This window comes from Sus scrofa, chromosome 4, assembly GCF_054392235.1.
Source record: "Sus scrofa isolate SSC_HxYL_T2T_F1_AM1 chromosome 4, Sscrofa_HxYL_maternal_Yorkshire_Landrace_v2.0, whole genome shotgun sequence".
NCBI lineage: Eukaryota > Metazoa > Chordata > Mammalia > Artiodactyla > Suidae > Sus > Sus scrofa.
Genome location: NC_139386.1, coordinates 78,996,935 through 79,013,778, shown reverse-complemented (window position 1 = coordinate 79,013,778; position 16,844 = coordinate 78,996,935). Strand labels below are relative to the sequence as shown.

The window sequence follows — 16,844 nt, the reverse complement described above, 5'->3', positions numbered from 1 at the left end:
TACATTCTTTTTCGTATTCCTTGGAATCTGTTAAGTTGGAGGAAGCTGATCCTACCAGACATTGATTTGACCACGCTTTGTTTCTCTAGATGGGAGGAAAAACAAGAATGCACTTTAAAAATTACTTCTGGTTTATAAGAGGACACATTCATCCTCAAAATGAAAGGAAATCAAGATGACTTAGTCTGCGGGGCTTCATTTATTAAAATTTCATTTGCCCCTGTGCCTGGCTTCCACCGCTCTGTGCTAGCAAACTGGCTATAATTAGATTAGCAGCCTGCTAAACGCCGGTGCCTGCCTGCGTCTCAGAGAGCATGTGCCGGATCCTGCCCAAGCCGCTCCTCATTGGCTGCCGGCCCTGCTGCTCGCCAGTTTGATAGGTTTCCACAGGACTCTTTATGCTGCATCGGAGACACAGATACAGAGATTCTCCACTGTGTTCTGACCACGGTGGAGGTGCTGAGCCGCTGGTAACGTTCCAGGAGGAATCAGGCACCAAGGAGAAGGCGATCGGCTTTGTGGCGAGAGCTGGGCGTTCACTGCCTGCCGGCTGCCAGAGGCCATCAGGGCAGAAGTTTCAGTTCATGGTAATTACTTTTGAGTCTTTATCTCGCAGGAAAAACACGGCCGTGCATGAAATGAAGCGTGTTCATCATGTCATCTGTTTCATTTGATCTTGCTTTTGTTACTGTCCCGTGTACCCCAGCGTTCCATCTGAAAAATGCGTGCTCCTGGAGAAGGCTGGGCTGGTAAGCAGCCTCCCTCTGCATGCAGGAATATTGTTTGTACCTGGGTTCCAGAGTGCATGTGCCAGGGAGTGACTCTTATTGGTTCTCTGCTGTTTGCAAAGCCCGATGTTGCATCCGTGGAGGTGTCTTTGGAGATGTGTTTCAGTGCCTGGTTGACTTTGTTTGCGTGGGGTCCGGACTCCCCGGGATAATGATCCATGGAGGAGAGCTGCAAGAAGCACACTTTAATTAGGACAGAGCGGTGGCCCTCCTGGTGTCAACGCAGGGTCTCGGCAGAAGTAATGCCTATTGTTTCCTCAAAGATATGTGCAGCCTTCATTTTGGAGGCTCTCTTTGTTTCCCCTTCTGTAGTTTTCACGAAGCCCTTCTCACGTACAGAATGTTAGAGCCTATCCTGTTCTGCCAGAAGCACTCCAAGGTGTATGTTTGGCCTGTGCCAAAGAGAATTTCTGACACAGGCTTTGTTTAACAGGGACGTTGTTTTGGGGGAGTTGAAATCAGGAAGGTGGGGTTCTTAGCACTTGGACTAATGTTTGGCAACACTGTACAGTTTCTGCTAATGGTCGCCTGGGTTGTTTTCCAAATCAGACAGCAAATCATCTTAAATCCTGTGATGAAGATGCTGTATTCTGAAGGGAAAATATTTAAATGGCCCAGGCTGAGCCTTAAGAAACACAGACAAATGCAGCACGAGCTTTTGCTTTGCAGGGTACCTGCCCCCTGGAGTTCCATTTAATTCGGGGAGAGCTCCTGGCCACCTTTTAGCCCTCAGACCTGAAAACGGGTATCCCTCCCGTATCAGACGGTGGAGACCACGGAAACTTGTGTATTGAGTCACCAGTCACACGGCTGGCTGGCTGCCACCATGCGTCTGCGATCCGTGGCGAGCCTTGCTGATATCTGAGAGCCGTCAGGAATCATGTCCCCGCTCCTGAAAAGCCAGACGTTGCCATTGAAGAATGCGGTTAACATAACTGCTTTGACTTGAAACTATAATCTGGTTAAGGGGGTTCTGTGTCTTCTCCAGTAAAGGAAAACTTCAGAGTGCAAACTGCGTCCTCCTCATTCCCCCCCCCCACAAGTCCCCTCCCTGGGGTGTCCTGTTTCTCCCAGATGTAGTTTGGAGATAAGGACAAGGAATCTTGTGAAAGTTTGTCATTTATTGTGGTCGGGCATCATTGGTCATAAGAAAGTTGAACTGTGGTTCATTGTAACCTGGGGGCTTGGTTTAGAGATGCCTTGGCTGGGGAAGAGGGCACGAGAGGGTTGCTCTGGGCGGGGGACAACGACGTACTTCCTCCTGCCCCCGGCCCATGTGAGCAGACTACCACGCCCAGGTCTCATTTCACCTGGTAGCATCATAGCGGTGGCGAATTCCTCACCTGCCCAGACCCCTGTGGCCTCTGCATTCTCTTCCTGACGTGCCCCGGGCTCCGTGCTCCCATGGGGATGTGGAAAATACCCACTGTGGCCACTTTTCTTTGGACCCTGACTTGGGGAAGGAGGAATGGATGAAATCACGTAGTTGCCGCTCCCTCTTCCTTTCTTCGTCTCGTGCAATACTTCCTAAATTATCTTGGTCTTCCAGCCTTCTAAGAAGCCGGCTGCCTTAAAAGTGAATTATTGTCAAACTCAAACAGTGTGACCCTCCCTCCCGAAGGGTCCCCGTTAGACTCCGCGTGATGGGAGCCACGGGAAGTAGTTCTGCTCAGGTTGATTGTCGAGGTTGCATCTTGAGACTCTGTGTCTGGAAGGAACTTCTTAAAAATGTAAATGTAAACATAACCGTGTGTGATGATTGTGTAGTAATTTACTGTGATGTCCCGAAGGGCCTTTTAACTTATACCAAGGCAAGATTTTTCTGATAGTTCTCAATAAAATGTTAATGTTTTTGCAAAGTAACAAAATCTGCAGTTTCATCTTCAGATGATTCACATCTTCACTTTCCTTTTAACCGCATGAAGGGGAGTCTATTTCTGAGATGAGAAAGTAAAAATAAATTTCTTGCATACTTTAATCTCTTGTTCTCTCTTATCCTTTAATTGCATAATTATTGATGAATGACGTTTCTGACCAATCAAAAATAGGTCTATTAGCATGAACTAGAGTATGAAAACATTATCTGGGAGTTCTCTTACGGCACAGCAGGTTAAGGGTCTGGCATTGTCCCTGCAGTGGCTTGGGTCGCTGCCATGGCGCAGGTTCGATCCCTGGCTGAGGAACTTCCACATGCCACAGGCACGGCCAAGATGAAAAACAAAACGTTATCTGCCATAAGTGATACTTTCTAGCGTTTTCTTCTAGGGCCTTTCACAGCAGGAAAAGTGATAATCTGTTGAAAAATGAAAAGTCATTCCATGAGGACTGTGGCAGGCCCTAAAGCACCGGGGCTGAGCAGGGCCTGAGAGTCAGACCAGGGAGGAGGAGCAGCAGGCAGTCCAGGTCGTAGGGTGAAGAGTTGCAGGGTGGCACCTGCAGGTGACTTTCTGGCTGGCCACCTGGGTGTCTATGATGTCAAAGGCACTGAGGGAGGCCTGTTGTGGGCAATCAATAAGTATTTCAGGGTTACCCTTCCAAACCTGCCTGGGCTAGAAAAATGTCTAGGAAGATATTAGACCTCCTCCAAATGTGTTTGGTTTTTCTCTCATGATTTTATTCTAGAATGCCGGGCACCTTTCACATGCTGGCGTCTGTGCTGAGAAGACAGCATTGCCCTCCCTGCAGGAAGCAGTAGATTGCGGGAGAGGGACAGTTGGTGTCAGTGGTAACAGGGTGCAGGGAGCAGAAAGGAGGCACTGGGCTTGGGGATACTGAAGAGGGTGACCAGCATAGAAGGGGGCCGAGGCAGTGGCGTCTGATCCAGAACTTTCTTGCGACACATGCACAGCTCTTAATGTCCAGGAAGTCACTCTGAGCCACAGGCCTGGGTCGTGTCTTATGCTGACTGTCTCCTTTGTCATCTTATTTGATTTGTGATCTGTAGTAAATGTCACGAAGAGAAACTGCTGTGTCCTTTCCTCCTCCTAACCCTTCTCAGAACACACACTCAGTTGTCGCATGGAACTATTTTTATTTCAATAGATTTACCTCACATGGGATGGGAAAACATTTTTAAAGTCTTTCCAGTGATTTAAAAATGCATCTTGAAGGAATCACAGCATACCTTCATTATGGTGGTACTTTTAAGGAATTTAGGGATTGCTCTTGGAACTGCTTGCATTGCCAGGAATTATCCTTGCTCTTAGATAGATGCCTGTCGACTCTTTTATTTATGCAGCTGACTCTTTTATTTATTTAAGTCAGGGAGTTCCCGTTGTGGCTCAGCAGGTCAAGAACCCAACTAGTATCCATGAGGATGCCAGTTCGATCCCTGGCTCCGTGCAGTGGGTTAAGGGTCCCACATTGCCGGGAGCTGTGGTGTAGATCACAGAGGCAGCTTGGATCCCACGTGGCTGTGGCTGTGGCGTAGGCCCTTGGTGGCAGCTCCAGTTCGGCCCCTAGCCTGGGAACTTCCATATGCCACAGGTGCGGCCCTAAAAAGAAGAAAGCAAAAAAGAGGATGTTCTCAGTCCATACTTGAGAATAAGCAGAGGCAGGAAGGACTGCTCCCGGCGCGGCAGGTTGCAGTGCAGGTGAAGGCTTCCCCTGGTGGCCGCTCTGTGCCCAGCCCTTCTCCTGAGTGGGCTTCTGTGCCCTCGTCTTAAGTGGGGCTGTTCCAGACAAACCCCAAGGCCCTCTGGGACCCTCACCTGTCACACCCTCCGTAGCCCCCAACTCCATCCTGCAGAGTGGCAGTGCTGCAGAGGAGGTGACGTACCGTCCAGCTCGGTTTGTGTGACTGCTCCCAACGTGGTGTTGACATTCTTCTGTCTTTATCGTCACTGTCTGTGGTTAAGTGTCTCCTTCGAAAACAGTCAAAACATTTAGCCCCTTAATGAAATATGTGTGTAAAAACGAATAGCTGTTGGTTTACTTCTGTGTGTATTATGTTTTTTTTTTAATTTATTGACCAGTTTTTAAAAAGAATGATCATTGTCTGTGGTATATGTTTAATAGTCTGACTACTTTTATCAAATAAAAAAGCAATAGCAATCCTTTTCTCCCTCTACCTTTAGAGATTTCCTGCAGCAGAGAGTACTTTAAAAGAGGAAGAGTTCCCTGTGACTTGGGCCTGCCGTGTGTACAGCACTTGTTCCTCTCTCAAGTAAGTGGGTTTGGATTGCTTTGCGTTGATCCGTTCTGAGCAGAAGGTATCGATTCTCTCTGAAAACCTGTGTCATTATGACACCAAGACAAGGAGGCTGAGGTTTCAGATATTTTGCTATCTGGCAAATAAATAAATAAATAAAATCCCACTCTTCAGGTTCTGTAGGACCAAAATAATAGTACCAATGACTTACTCCCCCAAAGCTTTCCTTGATGTGTTCTCTATGTCTCTCCTAGGAGTTGCCGTTTTTTGGGGTTTTGGGGTTTTTTTTTTTTTTTTGTCTTTTTAGGGCCGCACCCAAAGCATATGAGGTTCCCAGGCTAGGGTTCAAATCAGAGCTCTACTCGCTGGCCTACGCCGCAGCCGCAGCCACAGCCACACCAGATCCAAGCCGAGTCTGCGACCTACACCACAACTCACAGCAACGCCGGATCCTTAAGCCACTGAGCAAGGCCAGGGATCGAACCTGCATCCTCAAGGATGCTAGTCAGATTCATTTCCACTGAGCCACGACGGGAACTCTGATTTGTTGTTTTTTTACGGGCTGTGTAGTATTCACTAGTAATCCCCCTGTGTAGTATTTAGAAATGCATAGACTTGAAGACATTGTAAGAAAATGAACGTTTGTACGTTCCAGCTGGAAGCGCCCTGTCGATGCCTGGGGCATGAGCTGGTGTTTCCTGGGAGGCCTGCTGGGGGGAGCGGTGGCCAGCAGCTAGTGCCCGAGGAGTTTTGGACACAGAGATCTTTGCAGGATGGCCTCCCAGGAGAGGTCATGTTGAGAGGGCAGGACTTAAATGCCAGCCAAGGGGCAGACTGAGAGGGTGGGGCAGGTGTTGGAGGACAGCCAGGGGACACGGGAAGGAGTGTGTCCCTCAAGGGCATTGCTGGGTGCTCTGTCCCTCCTCCATGCCTCTCCCAGATTCCTTCTTGATGGTGAGCCCGGAAACATCCCATAGCGGGACCCATCTTCGCACGAAGAAGCTGAGGAAGTGGATGGATGGATGGTGGTCAAGGTCCAGATGGCCCCTCCTCTCTGACAGGGTGCTGAGAGCTCCGTGTCGCTGAGGGAGGAGGTTGGGAATGTTCAGGAAATTGAATTAACTCATGCCTGCAGGGACCTGGTGAGTGGTCACAACAGCCTTTGGGAGGTCACCAAGTCCTAGCCTTGGTGCCCCCTCCACGTGCTGTGACCACACGCTGCAACTTGATTGTGTCTTCCTCCGGCCTCTTTTCTCACATCGCTGTGTAACGGCCCAGCCCTGGATGGCATGCTGGGCATGTTATGTTGGCCTGTTATTGCATCAGGCAAGACTGTGCTGGGGGGGTGGTATTTCTCCAGGAGCTTTAGCATCCACCTTAGGCTGACAAGGAAGACTCGGCCTGTGCCTGGTGGAATTCTGCAAAGAGAGAGATTAAAGAAAAAGCCAGCCGCACGTGTCAGTGATGCACCCTGCAGTCCATCAGGCTTATCACTGTGTTACCTTACCACATGGGAGAAGCTCTGAGATGAAAGCCTTGGGTTCCTGTTGGCCGGGGGAACTCAGATCTCCCACCCCTGGTCCCCAGGTGGTGGAACTGCACCTGCGCCCAGGTGGATTGAATGCGCCTTGTTTCCCATGGGGCCTCTCTTTCCTGCTCTGCTCCTTCTAGGAGCCTACCCATCCGGGTTCGCCCACAAGTGAGGGCTTTTCTGGAACATGGGACTTTGAAGTACTTAAAAAGGCCCTAGAAATCGGGGGCCTCTTGGTTCTTGTCATGAGTCCCGGGACCCCTCCCTGCCCCTCCCTCCCTTCCCCAGCTGTGGGACGGCTGTGCCCACCCAGCTGGCTCCTGACAGCAGGGGAATTGGCGGTGCTGGTGGCTGGGAAAGAACTGGGGGGGTTGAGTAGACACAGTGCAACTTCAGGTCCGCTGCTTGCTAACCTGCCAATGGCCCTGACCTCTCTGAGCCTCAGTCTTCCATATGCAAATAAGAATACAAACACGCCACCACGGAATTGGGCAAGGTCCCATGACACAGCCGCAGGAAGTGTCTGGGACAGCGTTGACATGGAGAAGTGGAGGACCCCCGGACCAGGCCCTCCCCCCCCCCGCCCCCGCTCCACTGCCCTGGAAGAACCACCTGAGAAGATGGTGAGTTACCTTCACAGGCATCATCTCGAGCTTTGTCAGTACTATTATGTAGCCAGGTCCTGCTCCGGGAAGATTAGAAAGAATTCGGGCATGTCACTCATTAACACAATGTCCCCTGGGTTGTAGCTCGAAATCTGGGCCCCCAGATCTAATTCTTAAATACTGCCAGGTTGTTGTGGGCAAGGTACTTTAAATTGTTTTCCTATCAGTTTTCCATAAATAGGACAGAAACCAAAAAAAAAAAAAAGTGCTCTGAGGATTGTTGTGAATAGCACGGTTTTGTCTTATGATCCAGATGTTTTCAGTTGTTTAAGGCTATTTTCACATTTAAAGTTCCTTCACACCTTGTTCTTTTCTGAGTTTATAAATGATAGATGTCGCCTTATGAAGAATACGTATTATTATTATTGCCATTAACATTTTTCACAGCTCCTCAGTATGTGCATTTGAGTATTATGTTTTTAGGGTGCAAGATGGGTCTCTCTTTTTTTTTTAAAGCGCTCCCTTCTTTAAGGAAACTCAAAAAGAAAATGAAGGCATAAAATGACCACACAATGTTCTTCTGGTCAACCCTTTGAGTTTTTGTGGCCTCGAACCTGAACCCTCCTGTGTAATGTATATATAAGTCACCTTTTGAAGAACAGAGCCACCCGTCTCTCTGCTTTATTCGTGTGATCGAAATTTCAGGAAGTAAGATATAATGTCCCCCTTGTTTTTAGTTGTTTGTTATCTTAATCAAACTTAAGTCATTGATAAAGTCAGTTTCTCCTGGAAAGTTGCCTTTCTCAAAAGCTCTCTGGGATGGAGGTTTGTTCCTTTACTGTGACTGCTGAGGGCTTGAAATTACTGGGAGCAAAAGCTCCTCTGCTCATTTGCGTGTGTGTTGAACGGTCCTGACCCCATGTCCCTGCCAGTGCTCCCCAGCGCCTTTTCTCCCATCTCATGTCTTCTCTTTGCTAAAGCTGGTCCCTCATAGCGAGTGATCTGTTCCTCGCCCATGACCCATCTGCCGTTCACGCCAGCCTCTCTGACTTCTGCCTTTTCCCACATCAGCTCTTTGCCAAGTGAGTGACTCAGAGCTCGGGTTGCTCCAGGTCCGTCAGGGGTGGCTCCTTGGAGCCGGCTTGGCTGACCTTGAGCAGGTCTCCCGGGACTGGGGAGAGCCAGCCACCAAGGAGACCCGCCGCTCAGTGTGACAGAGCCAGGCCCCTGAGCTTGCTCGCTGCCTTTTAAAAAAAGCTGTGGAGGGCGGAGTGGGGGGACAACTGAGATGTCAGTCGCTTTAGCCTCCTTGTTCACAAAAGTCGAATAGGCTTCTAGAAGAATAGACGAAGGGATAGTCCCCTCTCTAAAGTAAATACCCCGATACACAGATTCAGTCTGTGAGCATTTAACACACATGTATTATGAAGAGAATCTCTATGTGAGAGAGGCCACCACTGATTATAATTTAAACTATCAAATTGCCAGTTAAGTTGTTTGGCATATTTAAAATGCTATCTTTTTTTTTAAATGCTGTCTTTTAAAATCAAATGAAAGAACAAATTCTGTAGGTTACTATGTGTGCATGCAGTCTGTTGCTGCTCATTGCTAATGGCTATTGCACTATAAGTCAGTTCATTGACAATGTAGGCATTGCTTTTCTACAAAATCCAACAGGAAAGTGAAGGCCATTGTCTGTGGACACCTTGCCCCGGGAGCCCAGGGCTGCAGGTGTCCTGTGCCTACAGAGAGGGTGTAGAGTCTTTGCGGTTTAGACGAGGGTCCAAGCATCAGTGAGGGCCACCTCATGCAAAGGGCAGCCATGTGATAGATGCTTGCTGGGTGCCAAACCCAGGTCCACCCCAGCTCTCCTGTCAGACCCCAGACCTTCTTTACCATGGTGGGGTCATAAATGGAGCAATGGGAAGAGGGGGGACAGGAATGTTGCAGGGAACACAGGCATCAGGTGGAATATTAGAATGATTCTCTAGAAACCAGGGAAAGTCTTCCTTTAATAGCAGAAAGGAAGAGACAAAAAGTCAAAGAGTGAAGTAGAGACTGTAAGAGCACGGGCACTAGAGACAAGGAGGACACCTACATTGATTAGACCTTCAGGCTCATGCTCCAACCTGTTAAGTGTCGCTCCATCCCTGTGCAGATTGAGAAAGCCTAGTGCATTCTGAATACTCTGCAAAGTTTGGACACACACCTGGCTGCTCAGGGCCACACACCTCCTGAGCACAGGAGTGTCCTCTCTGCGATGGTCTCTCTTCCAGAGCCCCATGCTGTGGTCTCTCACTGTGTGTGCCCCCCCCACACACATTCGCACGTTGAACTCCTGGTGCCCAGTGTGATGATATCAGGAGGTAGGGCCTTCGGGATGGCCGGGATGGGCTGAAGTCCTGAGGGTGGGGCCCTCCCCAATGGGTTAGTGCCCTTACGAAAGTGGATCCAGGGAGACCCCTTGCCTCCTGCACTGTGTGGGGACACGGTGGGAGTGTGAAACCCGCAAGGGAGCCCTCACCAGAACACAGCAAGCTGGCACCGTGTTCTCTGGGACGTGCAGCCTCCAGAACTGTGGGGAATAGATGCCTGTTGTTCATAAGCCGCCCGGCCTGCGGTGTTTTGTTACAGCAGCCCGAACATAACGAAGAAGCCTAGGGTGAAAGTATGTTAAGTATTCAATTCTGGTATTTTGTTACTTACCTGTGTTCAGAGATGTAACAGAAAACCTGACGATCCTCCTGATCGGCTTTTCTTCTTGGGGAAATTCCTCCTGTTCAGCAAAGGGGGAGAAGCCACTTTCTCCACACTTGGTCTTCAGGTGGTGTTTGGACAAACTGACTCTCATGGGGGCACATAGCCGTGGCCAGTCATGTCCTGAAATGTTGATCTTTTGCCTTTATTAGACTGTCTGTAGGAGCCACTGAGCGCTGAGCTCAGCAGCGTCCTCGGTCAGAGGGGGCAGCATTGGGCATGACCATCTGTAGAAGGACCTTCCTCTGCCCTGGGAGGATTCCCTGTGGCGGGGCTCCTGGTTCTCTACCCCGCAAGCCGGCTCAGGTGTCGAGCCTTGCGCACCTGCCTTGTGTTCCATGCATGGCATTGCCATTTCTTTGTCACCAAACAGCTCCACTCCTGACTCCACCATCTGCTAGTCAGCCTCCCTTCGACTTTGCTCTCAGAGCAGTTCCCTCAGTAAGCAGAAATTTCTTTTACAAGCATTATGTTCAGTGTGTTTCCCCCGCTCTCAAGCCCGCTCTTCTCCGTTACCTATAGAACAAACGTAACTTCAGAGCTTGGCAGTTAAAGCCGCCCCTCGGCGGGGCTGCCGCCGCCCCCACCCAAAGCCAGTCTCCCCTTCTCTCCTGCTGTTCTTCCCACACCTTCCTCGTCAGCATACGAGCTCTTCCTTGCCTGGAAATCCTTCTCAATTCCTGTCTCCCAAAGTTTGGGGCCCATTGCAAAAGTTACCTTTTGCTTTAAAAAAAAAAAAAAAAAAAAAAGGCTTTTCAAGTAAAATCCAAGAATTTTCACCATTCATTCATTCAACACATTCACACATTTCTTCCCAATTCTGTATTTATAAGTTATCTTGAAAGTATTGTATTCTTTGCTTTGAGCATTTCTGTAATTCTCCCATCACCTGTTAAGTTGATTTAACATGTTTCCCATCATGCCAAGAATCCTCAGGCTGTCAATTGTTTGCGAGGACGAATAAACAAGGGGGACCACATGGAGCCACCTGGACACCCCATGGTGCACTGGGAGCACGCAGGCTGGCCCAGTCCTGGAGGAGATGGCAGGTCATTTGGGGTATCAGCAGAGTTCCGTGCACTGATGAACTTCTGGGAGAGGGAGGAAGCTGTTTACCAACCCAGGAGGCCCTCCATGAAAATAACAATTTTATGTGAGAACACAGAATGGAAGGCTACTGTCAGTGTTTTGTTTTTTTTGTTTTTTTGCTTTTTAGGGCTGCACCTGCCCAGCATATGGAAGTTCCCAGGCTAGGGGTTGAATCGGAGCTACAGCTGCCGGCCTACACCAAAGCCACAGCAACGCCAGATCTGAGCCACCTACACCCCAGCTTACGGCAACGCTGGATCCTTAACCCACTGAGCAAGGCCGGGGATCGAACCTGCATCCTCACGGATACTGGTAGGGTTTGTTATCCCTGCACTGCCACGAGAACTCTCTGTTGTCAGTGCTTAAGTGTCCATAGTAGAGTGACATTGAAATAGACATGTGGAGACACAGTCAGAAGGAAAATAGCAGCACCTTCTCTGGAGGGTGAAACAGACCCACTGACAGCAAGAAGCCCAAGCAGAACCTGGATCCACATCCCACTGGCTCATGAGGCCCAGTTCAGACTCCCTCTCCTGTTGGAGACTTTTCTTATCCCCAAACCTGCATTTATTCGGAATTTACATTCTGTGCACTCATAGTCCCCTTTGGCTCTGAGGCTCTCAGGTACTTTTTTTCATTCTCTCAGGACCTAAAGGCACTTATCACACTGTGGCTTGTGTCACAGGAAGTTGCTTCTGCCCGTTTCTAGTAGACTGTCAGCAATGTGAGGGTGGGAATTATGTCTTGCGTCTGTGTCTTTTGAATCCAGCACAGAATCTCACAAACGGTAGAGGCCTAAGGACAGTTTGAGGCTTTAATGGGACTGAAGGATGCCCTGTGCCTGGAAAGGACAGTCATCGGCTTCTCCTCTGCTGTTTTACAAGTGTGGCAGCAGCATCTGTGGCAACAGGACATGGCAGTGTGGGGGTTAACAAGGCCAGCAGCTGGGCACCTGTCCCTGTTATGTAATGTGCTGCAATCTGCTTTTGTGGAGCTCTTTATCCCTTGCTGCATTCCTTGAGCACCACCAGTTTGCGCACACGGTGTTGGTGTCCGTCAGCTGTGTATGGGGCTCACTTTGCAGCTGAAACTTCAGCCCGTCCAAGGGGGCCTCCACAAGTGTGAGGCCTCTCGGAGTCAGCTGCCTCATTTGGAGCCTCAGGGAGAGCACCCCTCTCTGACTCTTAGCATCCTTTGGTCACTAAGCATTCCGATAACAGGTGCTCAGTACGATGAAGGAAAACCTCATAAACCGGTGACTTAAAATCTCCCATTAAGAGACAGGAAATTAAGAAGACATTTTATGCCAAATCTGCAGCATTTTAGGGTTTCTCATTGTACCTTAGTAATGATACTTGACAAAAGGCCTGTCTTGCAGTGAATCTTATTCATCTTAACTACAACTCTGTTTCAAAGCACTTTTTGATAATTAGACATTTGCATCCGATCGCTCTCTTACTCTTAAGACTACTGAAGCCTGGTTCTGAAGTGCCATGTAAAGTGTTCTTAAATTTTAAACTGGTAAGTAGCCACTTTATTGGCACTTGGCTCGTTTGTAAGTAGGATGGTCACGTGCTTCTGAGGGTACCTCGTCGAGAGCGCTTCTCCTGATTCTCAGCTCGTGCGCTGTTGCTGTGATGTATAAAGCACTCCAGCTTTAGTGTCCCATCTCCTTCCTGGTCAGTAAGGGCAGGTGAAGCCCTAAGAGTGCATTTCATGGCCGGTGGGCTTCCCAGGGTGTGATTCGAGCCTGGCTTTGTCTGTCCGGCTGGGTGCAGATCTGCCCAAGTGACCATCTGGTGTGCTGGTGTTTCTCAGACTTCGGAAGTAATTTTTTTTTCTTCCCTACTTAGATACCCTATTCTTTGGGTGAATTGGATTTACTGAAAGTTTCTCTGAACCACAGGATCCCCTTCAGGCAGGTTTATCAGAAGGTGGCCCTGAGGAGGCCAGGGCTGTCCGTCACCCCATCCTCAGCTGGGGCCCTGACGGGTCCCCTTCCCGCCCGCAGTTCAGGTCACGGACTTGGTTCCCAGCCCTTGGATTTCAGGCTGCTGATCAGCAGCAGCAATTTGCTTTTTGGGTACAGACACACAGTTTACATAGGGCCTTCACTTCACCAGCCTTGAGGGTGGGGAATTCTTATCTCAGCTTTGCAGACAAGGCAGCAGACGCCTGGGAGACAGGACTTTGCAAAGTTGCAAGGCTCACACCGGAAAGCCCGGACACAGCCCTTCTAACTCTTGCCACATCCCGGTTCCACATCGAGACCTCTGCCGGGACCAGCACCTCCTGAGCCCAATAGTAGAATGAATGACCTCGTCTTCGTCGGTGACTTTTAGGCTCTTTCTCTGCAAGTACTGGGGGTGTCCTTGTTGGGGGGCGTCGAGGTTCGAGGCTCTGCTCCAGCCCTGACCCTCTGGATCTGCCGTTTTACACATCGATGTTCCCATGACCTTTATGTGAGGGCAAGTTTCTGCAGCTAAAACGTGCTTCAAAGACGAACGGAACTCCAAGGTTCTCATCCAGCCTAAGCCCTGACCTCCAGGAGACAATGCCAGTTTTTTGGTTTTTTTGTTTTTTTTGTCTTTTTGCCATTTCTTTGCGCCGCTTCCGCGGCATATGGAGGTTCCCAGGCTAGGGGTCTAATCAGAGCTGTAGCCACCGGCCTGCGCCAGAGCCACAGCAACACAGGATCCGAGCCGCATCTGCAACCTACACCACAGCTCACGGCGACGCCAGATCGTTAACCCACTGAGCAAGGGCAGGGACCGAACCCACAACCTCATGGTTCCTAGTCGGATTCGTTAACCACTGCACCACGACGGGAACTCCAATGCCAGTTTTTAAAAAACCAGTGAAATTAATATAAACCAGAGTCAGCTGTCAATGGAAAAATGATTTGGCTTACACAAATACTCTGCAGCTGCCCAAAAATGTACCCATGAGATGAAGCCAGGAGACTTTCCTCAAAGGGAGAGTCCATTCCCGCATCTCAGGACCGGACACCCCGTCCCAAGCCGGTCCCTCCCTCCTGGGGCTCTGCCGCCCTCCTCTCCTACTGGGGTCTGCTCTGCACATGCCAGACAGCGCCGGCTGGACTTGAAGCATCAGGTCGCTCCCTGCTCACCAGCATTCACTGGCTGCCATCACTTTCCAGGTCAGGTTCAGGCTCCATCACTTGGATTAAAGATTCCCTGCAGGGAGTTCCCGTCGTGGCGCAGTGGTTAACGAATCCGACTAGGAACCATGAGGTTGCGGGTTCGGTCCCTGACCTTGCTCAGTGGGTTAACGATCCGGCGTTGCCATGAGCTGCGGTGTAGGTTGCAGATGCGGCTCAGATCCCGTGTTGCTGTGGCTCTGGCGTAGGCCAGCGGCTACAGCTCTGATTCAACCCCTAGCCTGGGAACCTCCATATGCCGCGGGAGCGGCCCAAGAAATAGCAAAAAGACAAAAAAAAAAAAAAAAAAGATTCCCTGCAGCGGTCTGTCTGCCTCTCCTGCTCTCTTCCTCCCTCACAAGGTTTCACTGTAGGGTCATGAAAGGGCCCACAAACCCTTGTGAATGCCAGGTGCTCTCTGCCCTTGGCCTTGGGCGTGTACTGCTCCTGCACCTGGCACTCAGCTGCAGGGGTCCACTCAGACGTCCATCCTTTCTTCGGGATGGCTTCCTTTCTTCCTTGGGTCTGAGAGTTAGTCCCGCCCACGCCTCCCCCATGGCTCCTGTGCCTTCATCTCTGCCTGAAGCAGACCCTTTCCCTTCAGATGGTGTCACTTCACTCTCATCTGTCATCTCAGCTGCAGCACAGATTTCTGTATCCCTCCTGGTCAGAACAGCACCTGGCTTCTAGGAGCAGCCCTGTCACTGCTTGCTAATTAAATGCAAAAGTAAATCATATTAGGGCATCCATTTTAAGAAATGCACAGAGCATAAGAGTTCTCATTGTGGCTCAGTGGGTTAAGAATCCAACTAGTATCCATGAGGAGGCAGGTTTGATCCCTGGCCTCACTCAGTGGGTTAAGGATTCAGCATTGCTACAAATTCCGTCGTAAGTCACAGATGCAGCTCAGATCCAGCGTAGCTGCAGTTCCAATTCGACCCCTGGCCTGGGAACTTCCATATGCCATAGATACAGCCGTAAAAAATAAAAAAAGAAATAAAAGACATGCACAGAATATAAAATAGGTCTTTGCTTTACACCTGTTATGGTATGCTAGGCTTACAAATAACTTCATAATTATTTTTAAAGGATAATTGAAACTTTCAGTTTTCCCATTAAAACTCATTTTACCGCATGTATGCGTATATTCAGTGAATCTGGCCAAAACCCTGAATTCCCTCACCTTCCCAGTCACTCCGAGGCTGTCTTCATTATTTTCCTGTCTTGCTGTGTTCCTAGTGCCATCTGGGCACAGATGATATTTTCAAGTGATATATCTAGTTTAAAGCTTCTAGAATAAAATGACATTTCCAGACAGAATTCTCCAGCCTTCACAGTCAAATTCTGAATTCAAGGAAATACTCCTCTTTCTTCCCATAATGTGCTGTGTTCTCTTTATCCTTGGAAGAAATTTGAGTACTTCTACCCAAAGATTGTCGCATATGCTTCTTTTCATGGAATACTGTGAATATGAACGCTTGGTTTTATAAACCAAGGTGTATTTCTCCCTTTTCCCAAACTTTGGAAGGGTTTATGAGTCTCAGGGGATTGCATGCCCCAGAATTTATGTGGAAGTTCTGGGAAATGTGGACGCCAGTCCAGAGTTATGCCCTCATCCTTGCTGGAGCCCCATCTGTGGCGTGAAAGGAGGGCGTTCAGGAATTGTGATTGCATGCCAAGGGGAAGTGATATTTTGTCTCCAAACCATCAAGGACAGTTTTCAGCCTTCCCCCAGGTTTTTGATCAGAGGCTCCCAAGGTGAACCCGCGCACCTACCTCTGCTTGTAAATATGATCCCTTGTAAATCTGAGACGTTCCCCCCGGTACAGCAGTTTTATCTTCTCATGGAAGTAAATACTGCCTTTGACAGGAGCAGAGCTTAGTGCCATGAATATTCCTTCAGCAGGGCTGAAAACTCCGCAGTAAAGCTTCAAAGTTTTAGGATGACCATCAAATGGTCGAACAATGGGCAGAGACGAGCTGAAATAAAACCTTCACAGACGAGTGCTTTTATTTCCCATCAACACTGTGGTCTTCACACTGCCCGTCATCCATTGCCTCTTTCTTGCATCACCCCCTGAAGCTGTGGACGTCAGTGGACAGGGATCATAAAGCGTTCCCTCACGTGAAGGCCATTGGGGCTACGCTGCAGTTTCCACAGTTCTGAGAAAATTAGCCATCTCTCCCAGCCTCACCTTTCACACTGGGGATCTGACTAGCTGTTTAATGCTTATATTTGACCAGTGCCTCCTTCTGCTGTAGCGCTTAAAACACCTCCGACTCACAGTCATTGTGTTTTATGATTCGATTTGCTTTTATGCTTTCCACGAAAAGCATAATAGAATCTGAACTCAAAGTCATTACCTTCTACCACTCAAAGTATGTAGCTTTCGGAGTTCCCCTTGTGGCTCAGCAGTAATGAACCTGACTAGTATCCATCCCTGACTTCGATCAGCGGGTTAAGTAAGAATCCGGTGTTGCTGTGAGCTGTGGTGTAGGTCACAGATGCAGCTCGGATCTGGCATTGCTGAGGCTGTGGTATATGCTGGCAGCTGAAGCTCCGATCTGACCCCTAACCTGGGAACTTCCACATGCCGCAGGTGCAGCCCTAAAAGACAAGGAAAAAGAAGTACATAGCTTTCTCTGGTCTTTTTTTTTTTTTTTAATCAGTACGCATGATTTTACTTTGTAAGTATTCTATTTGGTCTGATAAATGGATTATGACCAAAATAAGGACCAAAATAATTACGACAATTTGCAAAGA

The 16,844-nt window shown here is 49.1% G+C and overlaps 1 protein-coding gene across 5 annotated transcripts in view; it reads left to right on the top strand.

The window, feature by feature from the left end:
* The window catches only part of FAM110B (family with sequence similarity 110 member B), a 164,419-nt gene that overhangs the window by 70,362 nt on the left and 77,213 nt on the right, over positions 1-16,844 (top strand). For 2 of the 5 annotated variants that reach the window (XR_014843790.1, XM_001925806.6), the window contains exon 4: positions 4,865-4,953. The exons of 1 other annotated variant lie outside the window; for it this stretch is intronic. The gene's annotated coding sequence lies outside the window, so the exon portion shown is untranslated. Of the gene's footprint in view, positions 1-89; positions 228-422; positions 588-4,864; positions 4,954-16,844 lie in introns of those variants that run through there. 2 more of the 5 variants (XM_005655361.4, XR_014843791.1) reach the window with 2 other exon arrangements.